Source organism: Triturus cristatus, chromosome 5_1, assembly GCF_964204655.1.
Source record: "Triturus cristatus chromosome 5_1, aTriCri1.1, whole genome shotgun sequence".
NCBI lineage: Eukaryota > Metazoa > Chordata > Amphibia > Caudata > Salamandridae > Triturus > Triturus cristatus.
Window position 1 is genome coordinate 372067421 of NC_140587.1, and position 17797 is coordinate 372085217.

The 17797-nt window shown below is 42.7% G+C and overlaps 1 protein-coding gene across 1 annotated transcript in view; it reads right to left on the reverse strand.

Moving 5' to 3' along the window:
- TRHR (thyrotropin releasing hormone receptor) overlaps positions 1-8494 on the reverse strand; it is a 693546-nt gene extending 685052 nt beyond the window's left edge. Inside the window, exon 1 of the mRNA XM_085605090.1 lies at positions 8331-8494. The gene's annotated coding sequence lies outside the window, so the exon portion shown is untranslated. The remainder of the gene's footprint in view (positions 1-8330) is intronic.
- Positions 8495-17797: the final 9303 nt, after the last annotated feature.

Sequence of the window (17797 nt, forward strand, 5' to 3'; positions counted from 1 at the left end):
GAAATCTGCAATACAATCGGTTTCGGTTGCTACATTTTCACAAGATCTGCAGAGAGACAAGTCACGTTCTCCTCTTAAAACTCCTTCGGATGCGGACTGAATAACTCTCTCCCTTATGGAAGTTGCTGACCTTAATACTATTGGCAGTTAACTATAGACTCTCTTTTCTTGAGAAGTCTTATTTCTATTGTTAATTATTTACCACATTTCTCACATGTTTTGCTGTTCTTATAATATCTGCTTGTCCTTTTTTACCTCTTTCTTCCTAGCTTTCTACCTTATTTCTTTTCTCCTTCAGTCTGCTTACTGTTATTTCTCTGCCTAATAATATCACTCTTTCTTCTTCTTATATTCATTGCTTCTCCTGTTACAATTTATTGCTTAAATATTTCTTACTAATTTTGCATTTACTTGGGCGCCTTGGCGTCTAATGGTTTAATTACAGTTTTATTATTCTATTTGCACGATTGCATGTTGGTCTATGTTTATTTATACACGCATTGTATGCTTTATGATATTAGGTTACTTTACATTTAATTATTACTAGACTCCCCCCTCTAAGCAATATTGCTTCTGAATCTCTATTTTGCTCTTTCTACCTTTTTATCGTACCTAGGTTCTTTTTCACAATGTTTTTCTGGGCTTTCCTTCTATTCCATTGCTACTCTCCTAATCTTTTCTCTTTTCTGTGGGGTCTTTTCCCGTGGCGGTGCTCTAGTGCGCCCAGACCCGCGGATAACAGTCTACGGTCTCTTGATCTCTCTTTGCTTTTACCCAATATTTTAAAGTTTTCCTTATTATTGTATCACCTCTCTAAATTTCATCTCCCTTTCTTTTCTTTTATTATTCTTCTGATCGCTTCTTTCATGTATTCCATTTAAATCAAAGTTTTGTTTCCATTTATTTTATTTTTGTTTCCCCTTCTTTTTGTCACTTCTTTTCTTTTTCCTTTGTTTGGTTCAGCACGTTGTTTTGTGTTTCATTCCCCTGTCTCTGATATTTGCGTTGTTCTAATATGGCAAAAACACACTCTCTTAATGCAATTACTTGGAATGTACATGGTCTCACCCATTACATAAAACGGAAGAAGGTTCTTTCCTATCTTCAGACTAAGCATGTAGATGTAGCCTTGCTTCAGGAGACCCATTTGGATGCTCTAGAGTCAGACAAACTTTGTAGAGACTGGGTGGGTAAGGTTATACATAGCAGCATTCAACAGGATGAATCCACGGACGCAGGTCCCCTTCGCAAGTGTGGAGTTGCAATTCTTCTTCGCAAGTCCCTTCCGGTCACTGTCTCTAAAACATGGTCAGATGTAAATGGCCGCTACGTTTTTGCTAAACTTAAAATTGGTGATTCTCACGTCTGTGTAGGATCTGTATATGCCCCTACGGGTACCAAGAAAACATTCTTTCTTCAATTATCCCGCTTGTTGCTCGAAATTAATGCATCGCAATATTTGATTGGTGGAGACTGGAATGTGACGCAAGATTCTATTCTAGATAAAACTGGTCCACTAGATAGGGGCAATGCTTCAGATAGAGCTTTGCTAGGTGACATTATCTCAGATATGGGGTTGGTTGACCATTGGCGTATCAGTCACCCAACGGATAAGGAATATACTTTCTTTTCGTCGACTCATGGTACGTTCTCTCGTCTTGACTACTTCCTCATCTCACAGAATGCAGTTAAGTTGGTCACGGATTCCTGTATTCTGGAAGCGGCATTGTCTGACCACTCTCCGGTTCTCCTTTCCCTAGAACTGGGACTTTCTAGTCCTGGACGTAAGCCCTGGCGAATGAATATCCAACGCCACAGAACTCCTGTTGGTAAATCCCAACTACAGTCACACCTTCAAACTTATCTTTCTAATAATCAGGGATCCGTGACCTCCAGCAGGACTCTTTGGGCTGCAGCTAAGGCTACTTTAAGGGGACAATTAATGCGTGATGCAGCAATCGCTAATAAGCAAAATGCGAGGAAACAAGTGGAGCTCGAACATGACATACAAACCTATTCTCGCCTATATATCACTTCTCCGTCCTTACAAAATCGTAAACTGCTTGAACAAGCCCGAATGGCCTTAAACAGTCTTTTTACATCTAAGGCAGAATACGCCTTACAGAAAATGAAAGGTCGACACTACGAGCAAGGAGAAAAGGCGGGAAGGTTATTAGCCGCACAGTTGCGTCAAAGGGAGACATCTATGGCCATCCCGGCCATCAGATCTGCGCAAGGACACTTATGCACAAAACCTCAAGACATTGTCAATGAGTTCGCCTCCTTTTATGAATCCCTCTATACTTCTGATAATCGAATGGATTCAGATAAGATGACGGCATTTCTTGCGAAGGTGCATCTCCCTTCTCTTTCAGCGGATGGTAAGGCCATCCTTGAGGGTGAAATAACTAGGGATGAGGTTTCCAGTGCGATCGCTGCCCTGCCCTATCACAAGGCCCCTGGTGAGGATGGGTTTCCTCCTGAATTCTATCGTTGGGCAGGTCTCAATATTATTGACACTCTACATGCCGCATTCCAGGAGGCGGATGCTGCATCTTCATTGGGCCCCCTTTCTAACAAAGCTATTATTGTTGTGCTACCAAAGCCAGGCAAAGACCCCCAGCTTTGCAGTAGTTATCGTCCCATTTCCCTGTTGAACTCTGATATTAAAATCCTGGCTAGTATCCTTGCGTCTCGTTTACGTAAAGTCTTGCCTTCTTTGATACACCATTCCCAAGTAGGCTTTGTACCGGGACGCTCTTCCCGCAACCATTTGCGTTCTCTGGCCCATGCACTGTGGTCGGCTCAACATCTCACAGATGATGCGTTAGCCCTCTCACTTGACGCAGAAAAAGCGTTTGATCGCATCGAATGGAATTATCTTTTCACGGTCATGGAAAAATTTGGCTTAGGTACAAAATTTATTGATAAAGTACGTTTACTTTATAACCATCCTTCTGCTCAAGTGAATTGTGGTGGATTTCTATCTGATTCCTTTACAATTAAGAGAGGGACACGCCAAGGTTGTCCACTATCCCCCCTTCTGTTTCTTTTGGCTATGGAACCTTTAGCTGCTACCATCCGTCAATCTGATGAAGTTTCTGGTATTCCCCTCCCTATTGGACATTCCAAAATATACCTGTACGCTGATGATATTTTACTTACTCTTACTCGTCTTCCTCGGTCGATCCCCTCTCTTCTTCAAATTATTAATGATTTCTCTTCCTTTTCAGGTTATAAGATTAATTGGGACAAAAGTGAGGCTTTACCTATTTCTAACGGTACCACAAAAGCAGCCATCTTTGGTTTTCCTTTTCATTGGCAGTCCTCACGCCTCAAATATTTGGGTGTCCTAGTTAATAAAGGGTTACAAGATATGGTTACAGATAACTTGTCTCCTCTTATCTCCCAAATGCGTCGGGATTTTGATAAATGGAAGGCTTTGGGTCTTTCTCTCTGGGGGAGGGCTCAGGCTGTTAAAATGGTTACTCTTCCGAGATTCATTTACATTCTGGGCATGCTTCCCCTACAGATTCCCTTATCCTTACTCCGGTCAGTAGACGCCCAGATTAAAACCTTCATTTGGGGTACTGCTAAGCCGCGTCTTGCCATAACCAAGTTGAAGGCTCATCAGTTATCAGGCGGCATTGGTCTTCCATCCATTGAACACTACTCTTTGGCGTTACATATTTCCCAACTCTCATATTTTTTACCCGGTATTAAAGACTTGCCACAATGGGTCCAAATAGAACGACATCTTCTATCCTCGGAATCGAATCTTACTCCTTTGTATGGTAGTGGCACTAGTCGTCTTGACCCGAAGAATCCGATATTATCTGCCATGCATAAATCCTGGCAGAGAAGTCATAGGTTGCTAGGTTCGAATCCAAGAATTCACATTAAGGCCCCCCTATGGAATAACTCGGGCATTCGTATCAATGGTCGTATGTTATCCTGGCCTGATTGGCGTGCTGCAGGTATCCTATATCCGGATCAGCTTCTACATGATGGGGATTTTAAGCCATTCTCTCAGCTAAGGGTAGAATTTGATCTTCCCCTACATCATTCTTCTAAATACCTTCAGCTCCAGCAATGTCTGAAGACCCATATGGGATCACCGCCATGGCTACTACAAGATTCCCCTATTTTATCCTATTTGCACATTTGGGGGAAATTTAAAGGTGTTACCTCCGGTATATACAAAATTTTATCGTCCCATCTTTTCTCTAAATCTCTTTCACACGATCTTCAGCGTAAATGGCAAGCTCGCCTCTCAATTTCCTTTTCCAACACCGAATGGGATTTGATTCTAGAGAATTTGAACAAGGGAGCTCGTGAATCAAGGCTCAAATTTTGTCTTTTCAAAATACTACACGATTGGCATTGGTCTCCAGTCAAATTGCACAAAGCTGGTCTTCTTTCCAATTCTAACTGCTGGAGATGTACCAATTCAGGTTGCGATATTACTCATATCATTTGTGAATTCCCTAGTATCCAATCCTATTGGGCTTACATTGGTACTACTTTGAATTCCACTATGCCCCTAAAATTGCCACTTACACCAACTAACATTCTCCTGCATGACTTACGCCACTCCCCAAAGCTCTCGAAACCACAACTTCGTCTTTTTCATACCTCACTTGCTACTGCTAAAATATGTATCCTGCGTCATTGGAAATCATCTTTGCCTCCCTCTCAGGAAGATTGGTTGGTAGCGATGATTCAGACTGCCTCACATGAACGCACTATCTATAACCTTCAGGATCAAGCTGACACCTTTCTCCGAATTTGGTCTCCATTTCTTAAATCAAATACAGCTAGTTCCCCTGCTTCTACTTCTACCCAAACACATTAATCAGCTTTTACCCTCTCTTGTCCTTTGTTTATTTCTTTTCTTTTCTTTGCCTTCTGTATCCTCTGCTTTATTCGTTGTAGTGTTCTTCTGTCTTTATCTAATTACTTTCTCTTTGTTCTTTCTATCTATATTTCCCGCATTTCCATTGTCTAAGCTTTTTCCCTTTTCCTCTCCTTATAGGTCATGTCTTTATAATGTATCATCCTATGCCTTGACTTCATTATTACTTCAATTAGTATTTATCTATTTAAATGCATATTTATATCTTATTTATATCATATTTATTCATATGTATATTTCAGCATTGTTTCTTTCAACATGGATCTATTTTCTCTTCTTTTTCAGTTGTCTATGCTTTGATGTACTTGTTTTATAAAAATTCAATAAAAAATTTCAACACAAAAAAAAAGAAAGGGCTGCTGGCCTCTAAACTGTCATGACCCATTATATACTGGTGGCTTATAGGTAGTTTTAATCCTCCTGCCCTATTGTGTACTAGGGACTAATAGGGTAGGTCATGCCAATTAAAGGTTTATTCCAATATATAGTGTACCCTCATGTAGGTAGGTGTTTTCACTGTATTCGAAGGGCTTTTTCACCATAGCACTGGTCCTGGGCCTGCCTAGCAGAGCCCAGGATACAGTCAGTCAGTTACCACCAGTACCAATCAGCAAACATTAGGGGTGCACAGGGCTCACAGGATGACTTTGCAACACACACTCATTGGATAATGCCATCAGTGATGTCACCAATAAAGTAATACATTATTTAATTTGAGATGTCATCAGTGATGTCATAAATGATGTCATAGAACATGCCAAGAGTGATATAATGAAGTGGAGTCAAAAGCAGTGCATTGTATATGTACTATGTGTGGCGAATTTCTGTGGAATTTTCAGTTCAAAACATTAATGTTGTGACTGTAAAATTCACCTAACAATAACATTACTTCAACCTTTGGTTTTTGAGTGGATAGATAGATAGATAGATAGATAGATAGATAGATAGATAGATAGATAGATAGATAGATAGATAGATAGATAGATAGATAGATAGATAGATAGATAGATAGATAGATAGATAGATAGATAGATAGATAGATAGATAGATAGATAGATAGATAGATAGATAGATAGATAGATAGATATGTGTGTGTGGTGTGTGGGCGTGTGTGTGTTTTTAAATAACCCTATGTTTTTGGCAGAATCGATTATACGCCACCGCACAAGTATAAATTGAGCATTCTTCCTCTACTTGGAGGCTGAACCCCATGGTCACACTGCCCCACAACTAGTGGTGGGTGGAGCTTTTAATTCTTCCAGTGGAATTGGAGGAATTTGGTAATTCTGCATTAATCTTGTAATGTGAATTACTAAAATATGCTGCCACCTTGCTGGCAAAATTAATCTGCAGCATTTTGTTTTAAACAGGACTGGAAGAGGGAGCAGTCCCTCTATGTTAAAAAACACACTGCAGATTAAACTTTAATCTGCTGTGATTTTTAAACATTGAGGGACAGCTCCCTCTTCTGGCCCTGTTTAAAAACCACTGCCTGCACTGCTCTTCATACCCCTACATACTCAGAGTTTATAAGGCTAATACACTCCGAATATATGTATGTAACGGTGCCGAGGGGTATGCACTGTAATGCATTTCTATTGGGCAGTGCTATTTCTTAGTGCAAAATGCATCCCCACATGTATTTTTGGACACAAAGGGAGCATTTCGCACTAAGAAATCAGCACCAAATGCCCACTCCGTCCCAAGGTGGAATTAAGTGGAATCTCATGGAATTGTAATGTAATTCCATGGAATTCCACAAACTCTTATTCTGCCAATTTCCCTCCCGACCATCCAAGACCCACTAATTCACACACACACAAGAATATTCTCCCAGACGGGAAGTACTCCACGATCAATTACAGTTATATTTTCACATTAATCAATCACATATTACATGACTCATACTCTCAAATGTCCATAAAGTCGAGGTGTTGTCAGCTCTCCATATATGAAGTCCGATAAGAAAACATATGCAGTTGGTGAAAAAATATTTATTCTTCATATAAAAATAGACAATGCCGGCCCAGCTATCTGTGTGTGTGTGTCTGTGTGTGTGGGCATGTATAACCCACACTGTGAGGACTGGGTCGATCCTCATAGTGTGGGTAAACCCTAACAGAACCAGATAAACACCATCTTTGTGAGGACCAGTGCATTCAGAGCCGTGAGACCCTCATGGGTGAGTAGCCGCGCTATACACAACCTTGATTGATTGATTGGAGTGCTGGTCCCGGTAGTGTGTTTAGGTACTCTCTAATGAGTGTATCAAAAAACTAAAAGTGCAGTTATATTTGCCTTGGCCTGCTTTATATCAAAGCGTGCATGTAGTTAAAATACACACTTCATTATGGTTAATGGCCGATCCTCATGATAATAGTTATGTTATGCTATGTTTTGTGTGTGTGTGCGCGCGTGTGTGTGTGTATAACCTCGGATTGATGGAAGGTTGAGCGGATTTTCTGGGATTTGAACCTGAGACCAAAGGGGCTCATACAGATCCTTTCATTGGCTGCAATAATCCTGTGACGCTTCAACACTAAACCCATACATGAATATGCATGCATTCCCACAAATACACAAACCTATGCTCCACGTTAACCCATGCTTCTGTAGACTGCTTTTAGTTCTAATTATTCCTCGTCACACACACCAAATAATATATTCCTGGCATATTTGCACGTCAAATATTAACCTCGAGAGGGCTCTTGGCACGAGTGACAAATATCAGATATTTATTATTATCCGATTTCATAGAACTGATTTTATCAATCTCAAAAACTGGAATGGTGAACAGAACCACCAACCTTTCAAACAATTCTAATGAGATTAAGGAACTGTGTCTCCAATAGATACATCAACCTACTGAGGTACCAGTCACGTGGGCATAAAAACGGATGCTCCTTGTTAAACGTCGAAACAAGAATTGGTAACATCAGCATGTAAATTCCAATAAGTCAAAATAGGAATACTGAATACGACTTTGTGTTAATCAGAGTTCGTTTTTTCCCCGAAAGGGTCATTCCATTTCATGCGTGTCCCCTCTCATGCTACATCTCTGAGAGTTAATGGTAGCCAAACATGCAATCAACCAAACAAGTGTGTCTTCTTCCTCTGTGTTATAAATGCTGATAACAATACGGTCATCTTATATTTAAAGTACATAAAAGTAAACAATACACCGTTGTTACCTTTTTTTGTCAAATCCAAATTTGTTAGAAAGACGAAAATGTAAAGGTGCTGTGCAGGCAAGTAAGGCGACGCAACGACAGGTAACGTGTTGCTTCTATCGGGCGATGCGACTGTGTTTAAAACGTGTTTGGTATAGTATCGACACCGTCCTGCAGGTGCTGTAATCTGGCTGTGCCCAGGTGTGATTCTGCAGCCGCCTCACGAAGCGTCCGCGCGCCCTTACCTGCTGTGCTGACGCGGGAAGCCTGGTCTCTGCGCCGGGGGTGTCGCTCAGCCAAGTTACTCTCGAGTGGACCAGTCTGGTGCACAGCGCCGTTCACCCGTCACCGCTCCTTCAGTGAAGACCTGGCCGCAGCCTCCCGGCTCTCAAACCGCGCTCAACTCAGCTCGCACGGGGTATCCCTAATTCATAGCTTGGCTCGTTCATGGGGAATCTGAAAACTAGGTGTGAAAGGCTGTGGCCGGAATGACCTGGAGGTTAAGGCACGCCTTGCAAATAACTGGAGTTGTTCTGTAATAAATGCCTCTAGGAGGCGAGCGGCGTTTGTATGGAACCTAAAGTACGCCCCCCTGCCTAAAGCATCGCCCCTTCTAGGCAGATGAGAGGAAGCGCGAGCTTTTCATCACTTGAACTCCGGGAGCCAGCTGCTGCGAGCGCGCTTTTTATCGGATCATAAATGTGACCGTAATTTCTCTGATCGGCACTGAGAGCGCGGGAAGCACATCTCATTGGCAAGCCTGTGCCAGCGACGTGAAAGCCCCCCTCCCTGCCACGACTTCAGGCATCAGCTCCGTCAGGTGAAAACATCAATGAAAACTAAACAGAAAGACGAAGTGGTGACGTTTGCAAATGGGCAAAATGCCGCACCTCTGACCTCGGAGCGCGGCTGCTGTGTTTACAGCAGTTATTTTGATGAGGATTTGGAACAAATGTGTTTATGACAGCGCTGTGCTTTTTTGTGCACGCCGTGCCACCAGGGCTGCACTTAGCCTGCTCCTAAACGCGGCTGAAATAATGATGTTTTCGCCCCGTGCAGCTTGATGTTCCAGTCAGCAAGAGATGCTCGGAAGGTGCATATTTACAGTGGTTGGTTTGTTGATCCCAAAAGTGACCTACACTTTCATGATAGAACACTGCTCTGAAACACATTTATCTGAAGCTCTCTGCATCCTATTAAACACATTTTAGACACATTCTAGAGGAAACGGAGATATTGCCAACCTTCATCGGCAGAGTGCAGAATGTTGATAGCCTCTTATTGGTGTTACTATTACATGCTTTACTGAACCACCAAGATTGGTTTATTCGAAAATGTTCTGACTGTAGTTCCTTTTGAAAGAGAATTGTAGCTTCAAATGACCATATGGACATCCAATCCCGGGTCACGCTACATCCTACACTTATTAACAATGTGGAGACAGGTTCAAACATGGGCCAGCTAAACTACCTTTATTCAGAGTGTGTCTTCCCGAAGGATATATCACCAAATGGCCGATTTTGTGTCAGCACGTGCACCGATGTATGCGTACATTGTTTACTGCAAAATGAGACCAAACCTATGTCTGTATGAAATAGAGTGCATTATTGTTCATTGCGGTGATGGGCCTTCACTACTGTCTCTTATTGGTCCTAAACTCAATCCTGGAGAAAAGAGGAAGAAGGAACGGAATGAAGAGGGCCAGGAACTGAGGCAGGTTGGCAGGAGCGGGATAGATGGTGAGGAGCAATGGAATGTTGTAGGAGGACAATCTGACTCACTGTGTGTCCGTTGTCAACAGACGATGTTACAACTCCTATATCTGATCAAATCGTGTGACATGGTAATTTTGCCTGTAGATGATTTGTGCATGTTTCTCCAGTCTGAGACTTTTCTGCTCATTAATTCTGTTGTGTACACTGCAGCCAATTTTCACTGCAACATTACATAGATCTTAGCTACACACAGCACAATGGCCATCCAACACCGCCAATGGGAAAGGGTGCTGTTCGAATCAGTTGGAAAAAGAACAATTGATGGACGTGGGTCCCGTGCTTGCTATGCCACTGGATTCAAGCTAGCCTGGCTGAGGAGGGGTAATACCCCGAAACCGGTCCCAGGATCCTTGTTTCTGGTCCAAGGAGGACTGACTTGGCAGTTCAGGCTGGACTGTTCCAGGAGGAGCAGGGTCAAGACTGATTTGCATATGATATGACTGGGTCAAAACTACAGTGGACTGAGAGGCAGAAAACAATAAATGAAACCCAGATTGGTTGACTGGGGGTAAATGTTTGCATTGTTCAGAATTCCGCCCATCATCTGTTCATTTTGCATTCAAATCAGTTGTGTCATGTTAAATGACTAGCTTGGCTGAGGGTTGGGAAATATTCACTAATGTTTGCCATAACACACCACGCTTCCTGCCACTGATATGATAAGTGATGGCACATCTAAAGTTCGGCATTTGCCATCTTCAGGGCAGAGGTAAACTCTGACCTTAAGCCCAGTACAAAAAGGAGACCATTCTTTTTTCTGTGTATTTCAAGAACAACTGTGTCTGATAGTACTGCTGTCCTGTTCTACCACTCAGAGAGGAGCTCCACAATCAATGAGCCACAAATACCTGCTACTGCAAGTTTAACCCTTTCCACTGGCTCACATGGCAGAGTGTCGCAAATTTGGGATTGTATTACTGAATATCAATCCCCAGAATATTATGGCACAAGAATATCGAAGATAGGATATCAAAGGGACAAAATATTGAAAGGTAAGTGCATATAGGGAACTATAGATTTACTAATCCTTACTACACATCTACGTCCCTTAAAGATAATTGTACCGCATAGGTACATATATAAGAGACAACCGCGGTCTGTGCAGGTAAAAGCGAGGGGGCCAGGTGGGGGGGTGGGTTTCGAGGGACAATGCAGAGGGAACATGAATAAATAATTAATATTCCCTCTGCAATGTCTGTCAGAATCCCCCCATCCGGCCCCACTACCCCACCACTGTTACCTGCACGGCCCGCAGCTGATATGAGAGTAAAGTATTGTTGAAAGGTGGGTTATAGGGAGTGGTAGGTAGGCACCTAACACCAGCAACAAGGCCAACAACACAGTACTGGGTCTTAAATGGGGTCTCTCCATCAATTAGTCCCTTACTCAACCCTTGGTAGCTGACAACGAGCAATAAGGCTTTATTTAGAAGACTGACGTGGTAAAGCATTTAAAAACATCAATACAGTGAATAAGTAAGACACAACACACAACAAAAATTCCATATTAATTTATAATAAAATGAAGTATTTTTATCTTTAAAATGACACAAAAACCATGAAAATCCAATGTAGGGAACCAGAGATATGAATTGTTAGCGAATAAACACTTTTGAGTGCTTATATACCAATAGCAATGAGAACAAAGAAATACCAATGCTGATCAATTATTCTAAAACGTTGAAGCGACGTGGAAGAAGGAATAAAACTACCACGGCAGTACTAATTAATAGTATTTATTTTGAATATTTGCTTAAAGTTTTTTGAAAAAATCTTGTATGACAATTTTTTTACAAGAATGGCCGACCATCAATACAAACACTTACAGAAAACTCAACAGAAGAAAGGGGTAGTAATGTATCTGAGGGTGCACATCATAACAATCATTGACATCAGATAGGGTGTATAGTAATAGTTGTCAGAAAAACAGTGAAATCGGTCACAAATTAAATAGGTGGTGCCACTCGGGATAAAAAAGCACCCTACTACCTGAGTGCTGAATTATACGGATCATGCAAGCAATCACCGTAATTAACAGATTTTGTACATAAGGAAATCCCGGCACTCTAGAGTCATATATTATTTTTATTGGTTATTAGCCATAGAATTGGAGAACCCAGTGGTAATAACGAAAAACTGGCTACAGAACAGATTGGGTCCTCACAAGAGTATATGTCAGAAGAGCAGTTTAATACATAAGTTTTACAGAAAGGAAGATCATAGTCATGAACAGAAAATCAGAACTCCCTAGTACATAGTTCTAATTATTGCTTCGTAGAAGGGAGACTTTTGTTTTCTAAATCTTGATTCAAAAGGATGACAGCCGACACGTGTTTCGTCACGTATAGTGACTTCCTCAGGGCTTAGTGAAAGAGTCTTCGAACATTTTATATATCAGACATGTAATTAAACTTCTGTTGACGCGCAATATTGATTGTAGGTAATTCCGAAAGAAGACTCCAACGTACGTAATGGTTCCAAAGAAATTTTTTTGAACCTTGTAATGGTCAGAAGAGTCAAATTTTGTCGCTAGAAATACTCCCATCCCTTCGTACCAGCAAAGGACGTCCTTTGCTGGTACGAAGGGACGGGAGTTACGTTCCGGTCACCAACGACTACACTGGGAGGGCTTACCGGTTCTTTCACTTCACCTAACATGATGGAGCCAATAAAAACATATTAAAAACCACTACTGAGAGGATCATACGAAGACCGTCCCATCGATTCAGTCTTACCAATAGTTTTTACAATACGAAAACTTGGTGGAGACTCGTTCCTTTCCAAACAAAGCCGTAAGACATCAGGAACTTTTACTGGGATACGAATCACTTCCGTTATTTGTCATATTAACCTGAATTTTGGATATTTTATTCGTGGTCGATCTTCTTTATACTAATAGAAATTACTGGTGGAGATCTGTTATTGCTAATATACAACTGATACAGTGACCAGGAGCATTTCTAGCGACAAAATTTGACTCTTCTGACCATTACAAGGTTCAAAAAAATTTCTTTGGAACCATTACGTACGTTGGAGTCTTCTTTCGGAATTACCTACAATCAATATTGCGTGTCAACAGAAGTTTAATTACATGTCTGATATATAAAATGTTCGAAGACTCTTTCACTAAGCCCTGAGGAAGTCACTATACGTGACGAAACACGTGTCGGCTGTCATCCTTTTGAATCAAGATTTAGAAAACAAAAGTCTCCCTTCTACGAAGCAATAATTAGAACTATGTACTAGGGAGTTCTGATTTTCTGTTCATGACTATGATCTTCCTTTCTGTAAAACTTATGTATTAAACTGCTCTTCTGACATATACTCTTGTGAGGACCCAATCTGTTCTGTAGCCAGTTTTTCGTTATTACCACTGGGTTCTCCATTTTATGGCTAATAACCAATACAAATAATATATGACTCTAGAGTGCCGGGATTTCCTTATGTACAAAAACTTACAGAAAACTATGATACTCAACAGTGAATAAAAGGTGGCAGATTGAACATTTTTCAACCGACAAAGTGCATGATCGTAATTTGACAAACATTCAAACACCACTCCTCACTCATCCTCACATAACAAACACACAGACTAAAGAATAAAAATGAGCGTCCTTTGGAAACTTATTTTTCTTGCTCAAGCAATTGCCAAAGGACTAAACAACCCTGGTGAGCTTAATACTGAAATGAATTTACAAGTGCATGTCAACCTAATTACAAAGGCTAGACATTTTGAAAAAGGTATTTCAAACACATGCACCAATTTGTACTATTCACACCAGTGGTGGTGAAAACAGAAAAAACCAGGTCCACGCGTTTCAAACCCCTGGATTTAACGAGGGGTTATCCTCAGGACCGAGACACTAGAAGACGAAAGAGAGGAGAAACATTCAGTGGACCCGTACAAAATACAGAAACGTCTCAGAAAATTAGTGTCAGAAAATCACAAAGTGGAAGAATATCTTACCAGAGTGGCAGCGATGTAAGTCTAAAATAGACTGTCCAACTGTGGGAACAGAGAATAGGACTCAGTTGGCAGCAGAATTCAGCAGGATTACACACAGGCTACCATTCAGATTACAACAAGTCATAGTCAAGTGAGTGATATACCGCAAAAAATATATATGTGTACTCACTGTCATGGCAGACGTATTTTTTCTAATTAAGGACGGCGTCAGCTTTTTGTCCAAGTAGGTGAGCTTCGCATGAAAAATGAGGTGCGTAGGGACTCTGTATGGGCAAGGTGAATGCAATGAATAGAATGACTAGGGTACACTCACGAGGAGGTGTGGATAAACGTTCAAAACTAATCACAGAGGCAGTAAGGGAGAGAAAAACCTGTACCTTAATCGTCCGTTGTAAAGCCCACAAGCGGTTCCCTCGACCTTGGGAGAACGGCGGCGCCGAATCTATAGTGGTTGAAAAAGAGCGCGAATCAAGGGAAATATTCCATGTATCATGTGTCTCTTTTAGGGCTAAACGCTATCACGAGATCCATAGCGTACCTGAGTTTTCGGCAAGCAGCGCTCGGGTTGCAGCTGGACGCGAAGCTACGGCTTCCGGTGGTTTCCGTTTGATCCTAAGAAGGGGTTCTGGGATGGCGGGACTTGTGGGTAATGTAGTTTTTTGGCGAAATGCGACCGGGTAGGTGGGATAAAAGTACCCAGGACATATGAGGTAGAAAAGGAGGTACCTAAATAGCGCGTTGCCTTTTTCAGTTATAGTTTATAAATCTCCGACAGTTCATTGAGGCCATTGTAAAAGGTGTCAAATTTAACAATTAACATGGCTTCACGTTGTGACAATTTCGCTTCCAAATCACCTCCTCGGGGATCGCTTTCAACCTTTGAGATAACTGTCCAACGAAGGTCTTGCTCTGTGTGTGCCATTTTTTGCCAATGATTGACGAGAGGAGCTGTCTCAACATTTTTCTTGATGCGAGATCTATGTTGTATTATACGATGGCGTACCTCTTGATTGGTTTTCCCAATATATAGCTTATTGCAAGGGCATAAGACTCCATAGATGACATTTTTCGTCTTGCAATTGGAAAAGGTTTCATGCTTCCAATGGATCCCTTTATGAGAAAAGAGGGTTCCTCCAAACGTTTGATCACAACAGGAGCAGTTTCCACATTTGTGATGTCCTTGTATCGGTGGTAGACCGAGCATTTGTCTAAGCGTGGGTTGTGGGGCTTTGTCTAATGCCGCCCTGACTACGTAGTTTGCCAAGTTTCTTTCTCTCTTGAAGGCAAATAGGGGAACAGCCTCAAAGGAGGGATCCACATTCTGGATCAAATGCCAATTCTGCTGGATTACTTTCTTCAATTACTGTTCCCATATATACCAATAGCGGCAGTTCTGGACATCTGGTCCCTCTTGACTGGGAAAAAGTCAAAGTTTGAGGCCGACTGCAATGCAGTCCTGCTTGGATACACCATGTGATAAGCCTCGGTCAAAATTTTACCTCCGTACTTCGAAACTTTTCTGGATATTTTTCTCTGAGGGCCCTTGCTGCTTTCTACCAGTCTAAATTCAGTGAAGGGGTCACCAGCTTAACTTTCAGGGAGCTCCTGGTCAAACTCTGGAAATCAGAGGTCTTCAGCGGGTTGAACTTGGAATCTGGACTGGATTGCGGTTTAAGGCGGCCAGCTTGGGTCTCGCGGTCGGGGCGGTCACCTCCTGGAGCTCTTGGTGGATTCCAAGTATCCAAAACACAAGTCCAAAGGTGTGGAATCTCCTAAATGGTCCTTGTCAGGCGTGCACTTCACTTTCTACAAAGCACTTGGTCAACCCCTTAAAACTGCACTGGGTGCACTCCAGGAGAGGGACTCTGGTAGGAGAAGGGTCAGTTAAACTCTGTTAACTTATAGCTGCAGGGAATCCAGTCCTTACTCTTTCTTGAAGCAAGGCAAAGTTCTCAGAGCTGTAGTCCCAGATAGTGCAGCTGGTTGAGAATTCATCAGACAGGCCTTTTGGCGCAGATCAGGAGTCTAGCAGGCTAATTCCCTTTCTGCTTGTAGTTTCAGGCAGCAGACCTGAGAGGCTCTGCACCTCTCACATGTTTATCCAGAGTTCTCCGGCGAGAAGCAGGGGAGCACCTCTTTCTAATGAGATGCAGGGCAACACCCCAAAGCATGGCAACTTCCTCTAAAGTCTTGTCCCAGAAAGCACCATTCTCTCAGAATCCATCATGGCTGAAATTTCAGCAGTGCAGCAAGAGCTAACTAAACCAAACTCAGAGTATGGCTTATTTCCATTAACTTCTCCCACTCATGTCTGTGAATTCCTTCCTTAAGACTCCCATCTGGCAGGGAGAGGGGGTGGCCCTGCTTGACAGGCTTGCTTGACCTGTTCTTCCTTTGAAGTTGATGCTTTATGACACCACCCCCCGCTCTGGCATTCCTGTGCCCTACAGAGCTCTCCCTCTGATATCCTGTGTCCAGCCAGGCCACTTATCACTGGTTGTATGATGGAACAATGTAGGTAAATACTTTGCATGCCTTTACATCACATTTTCTACCCCACAACTCCTTAGAATGCTTTAGCTTTTACAACATATGCCATTGCTACACATTGATTATGAATATTGATATATATATAATGTTAGACCTGGCACCTTGGCATGGGTCTCTCTTCCATTTTTTGCTGTTGCCTCATGTGTTTTTGCTGGTGTTAAATGCTTTGGGCACTGTGCCACTGCTGTCCAGTGCCACAGTGCAAGAGCTCCCTGTGGTAAATTGATGTATGAATGAAAAATGAATGAAAATGAATTTATACAGCGCGGTTGCTGCCCTGGGGCGTCCAAGCGCTAGAGGAACCAGATGGGGGGGTTTAGTGAGGATAGCAGAACTGGGAGGAGGGAGGAGGGGCTGAATAGTTACCGAGATTTGAACAGATGTGTTTTTAGTTGTTTACGAAAGGAGGCGAGGTTGGGGTTGGATCTCAGGTGAAGGGGAAGGGAGTTCCAGATTTTTGAAGCGTTGAAGGTGAACATTCTTCCACCTGCTCTAGTCCTTTTAATTCTGGGAACCGTTGCCTTGAACGCCTGACTAGAGCGTAGGTCTCTGTCTGGATGATATTGGCTGACTAGGCTACGCATGATTTTGGGGCCCGAGTCCCAGAAGGCCTGGTGGGCAATGCACATTGCTTTGAAAGAGACTCTTTTTCGTACTGGTAGCCAATGAAGGCTGGTCAGTGCCTCCCTAACTGAGGTTCTGCGGGGGATTTGCAGTAAGGTACGGGCCGCGCAGTTCTGTACCAGCTGCAGTCTGTTCAATGTGTACTCTGGGGCTCCCAGGTAAAGGGCGTTGTTCGAGTCCAGACGTGACTGTATTATGCCCTGTATGGCTATTTGTTTTGCCTCCATTGGGAGCAGGGGGAGAACCTTCTTCAATGTCCGAAGAAGTCCAAAGCAGGTGGCAGAAAGCTTTGTGGCCTGGGTGTTAAAAGAGAGATTCCTGTCCAGCCACACCCCTAGGCTTTTGATGTTATCCTTCGAAACCGGGGGGGGGGCCTAGACAGGTGGGCCATAATGACTTGAAGAGGGTCGGGTCAGCCGGGCCCAGGAGCATAAGCTCCGTTTTGTCCCCATTGAGCTTTAGCGATGACAGGGTCATCCTGGACTTCACCTCCTCCAGGCATTTAGTTAGACCCCCTGACAGAGGATGTTGGGCTTCCTGCGCTAGGGAGACCACCAGCTGTGTGTCGTCCGCATAGGATATGATCTTAACTCCATACGGACGAACTACCTCAGCCAGTGGTCTCATATAGATATTAAAAAGCGCAGGGCTAAGAGAGGAGCCCTGGGGGACTCCACACTTCAGGGGTATGCTGGAGGAGACTGTTTGTCCGTCAAACACCTGGAACGACCTGTTACTTAGGAAAGATTTTAGCCAGAGCCAGGCCTTTTCCACGATGCCGACGTTTGACATACGGT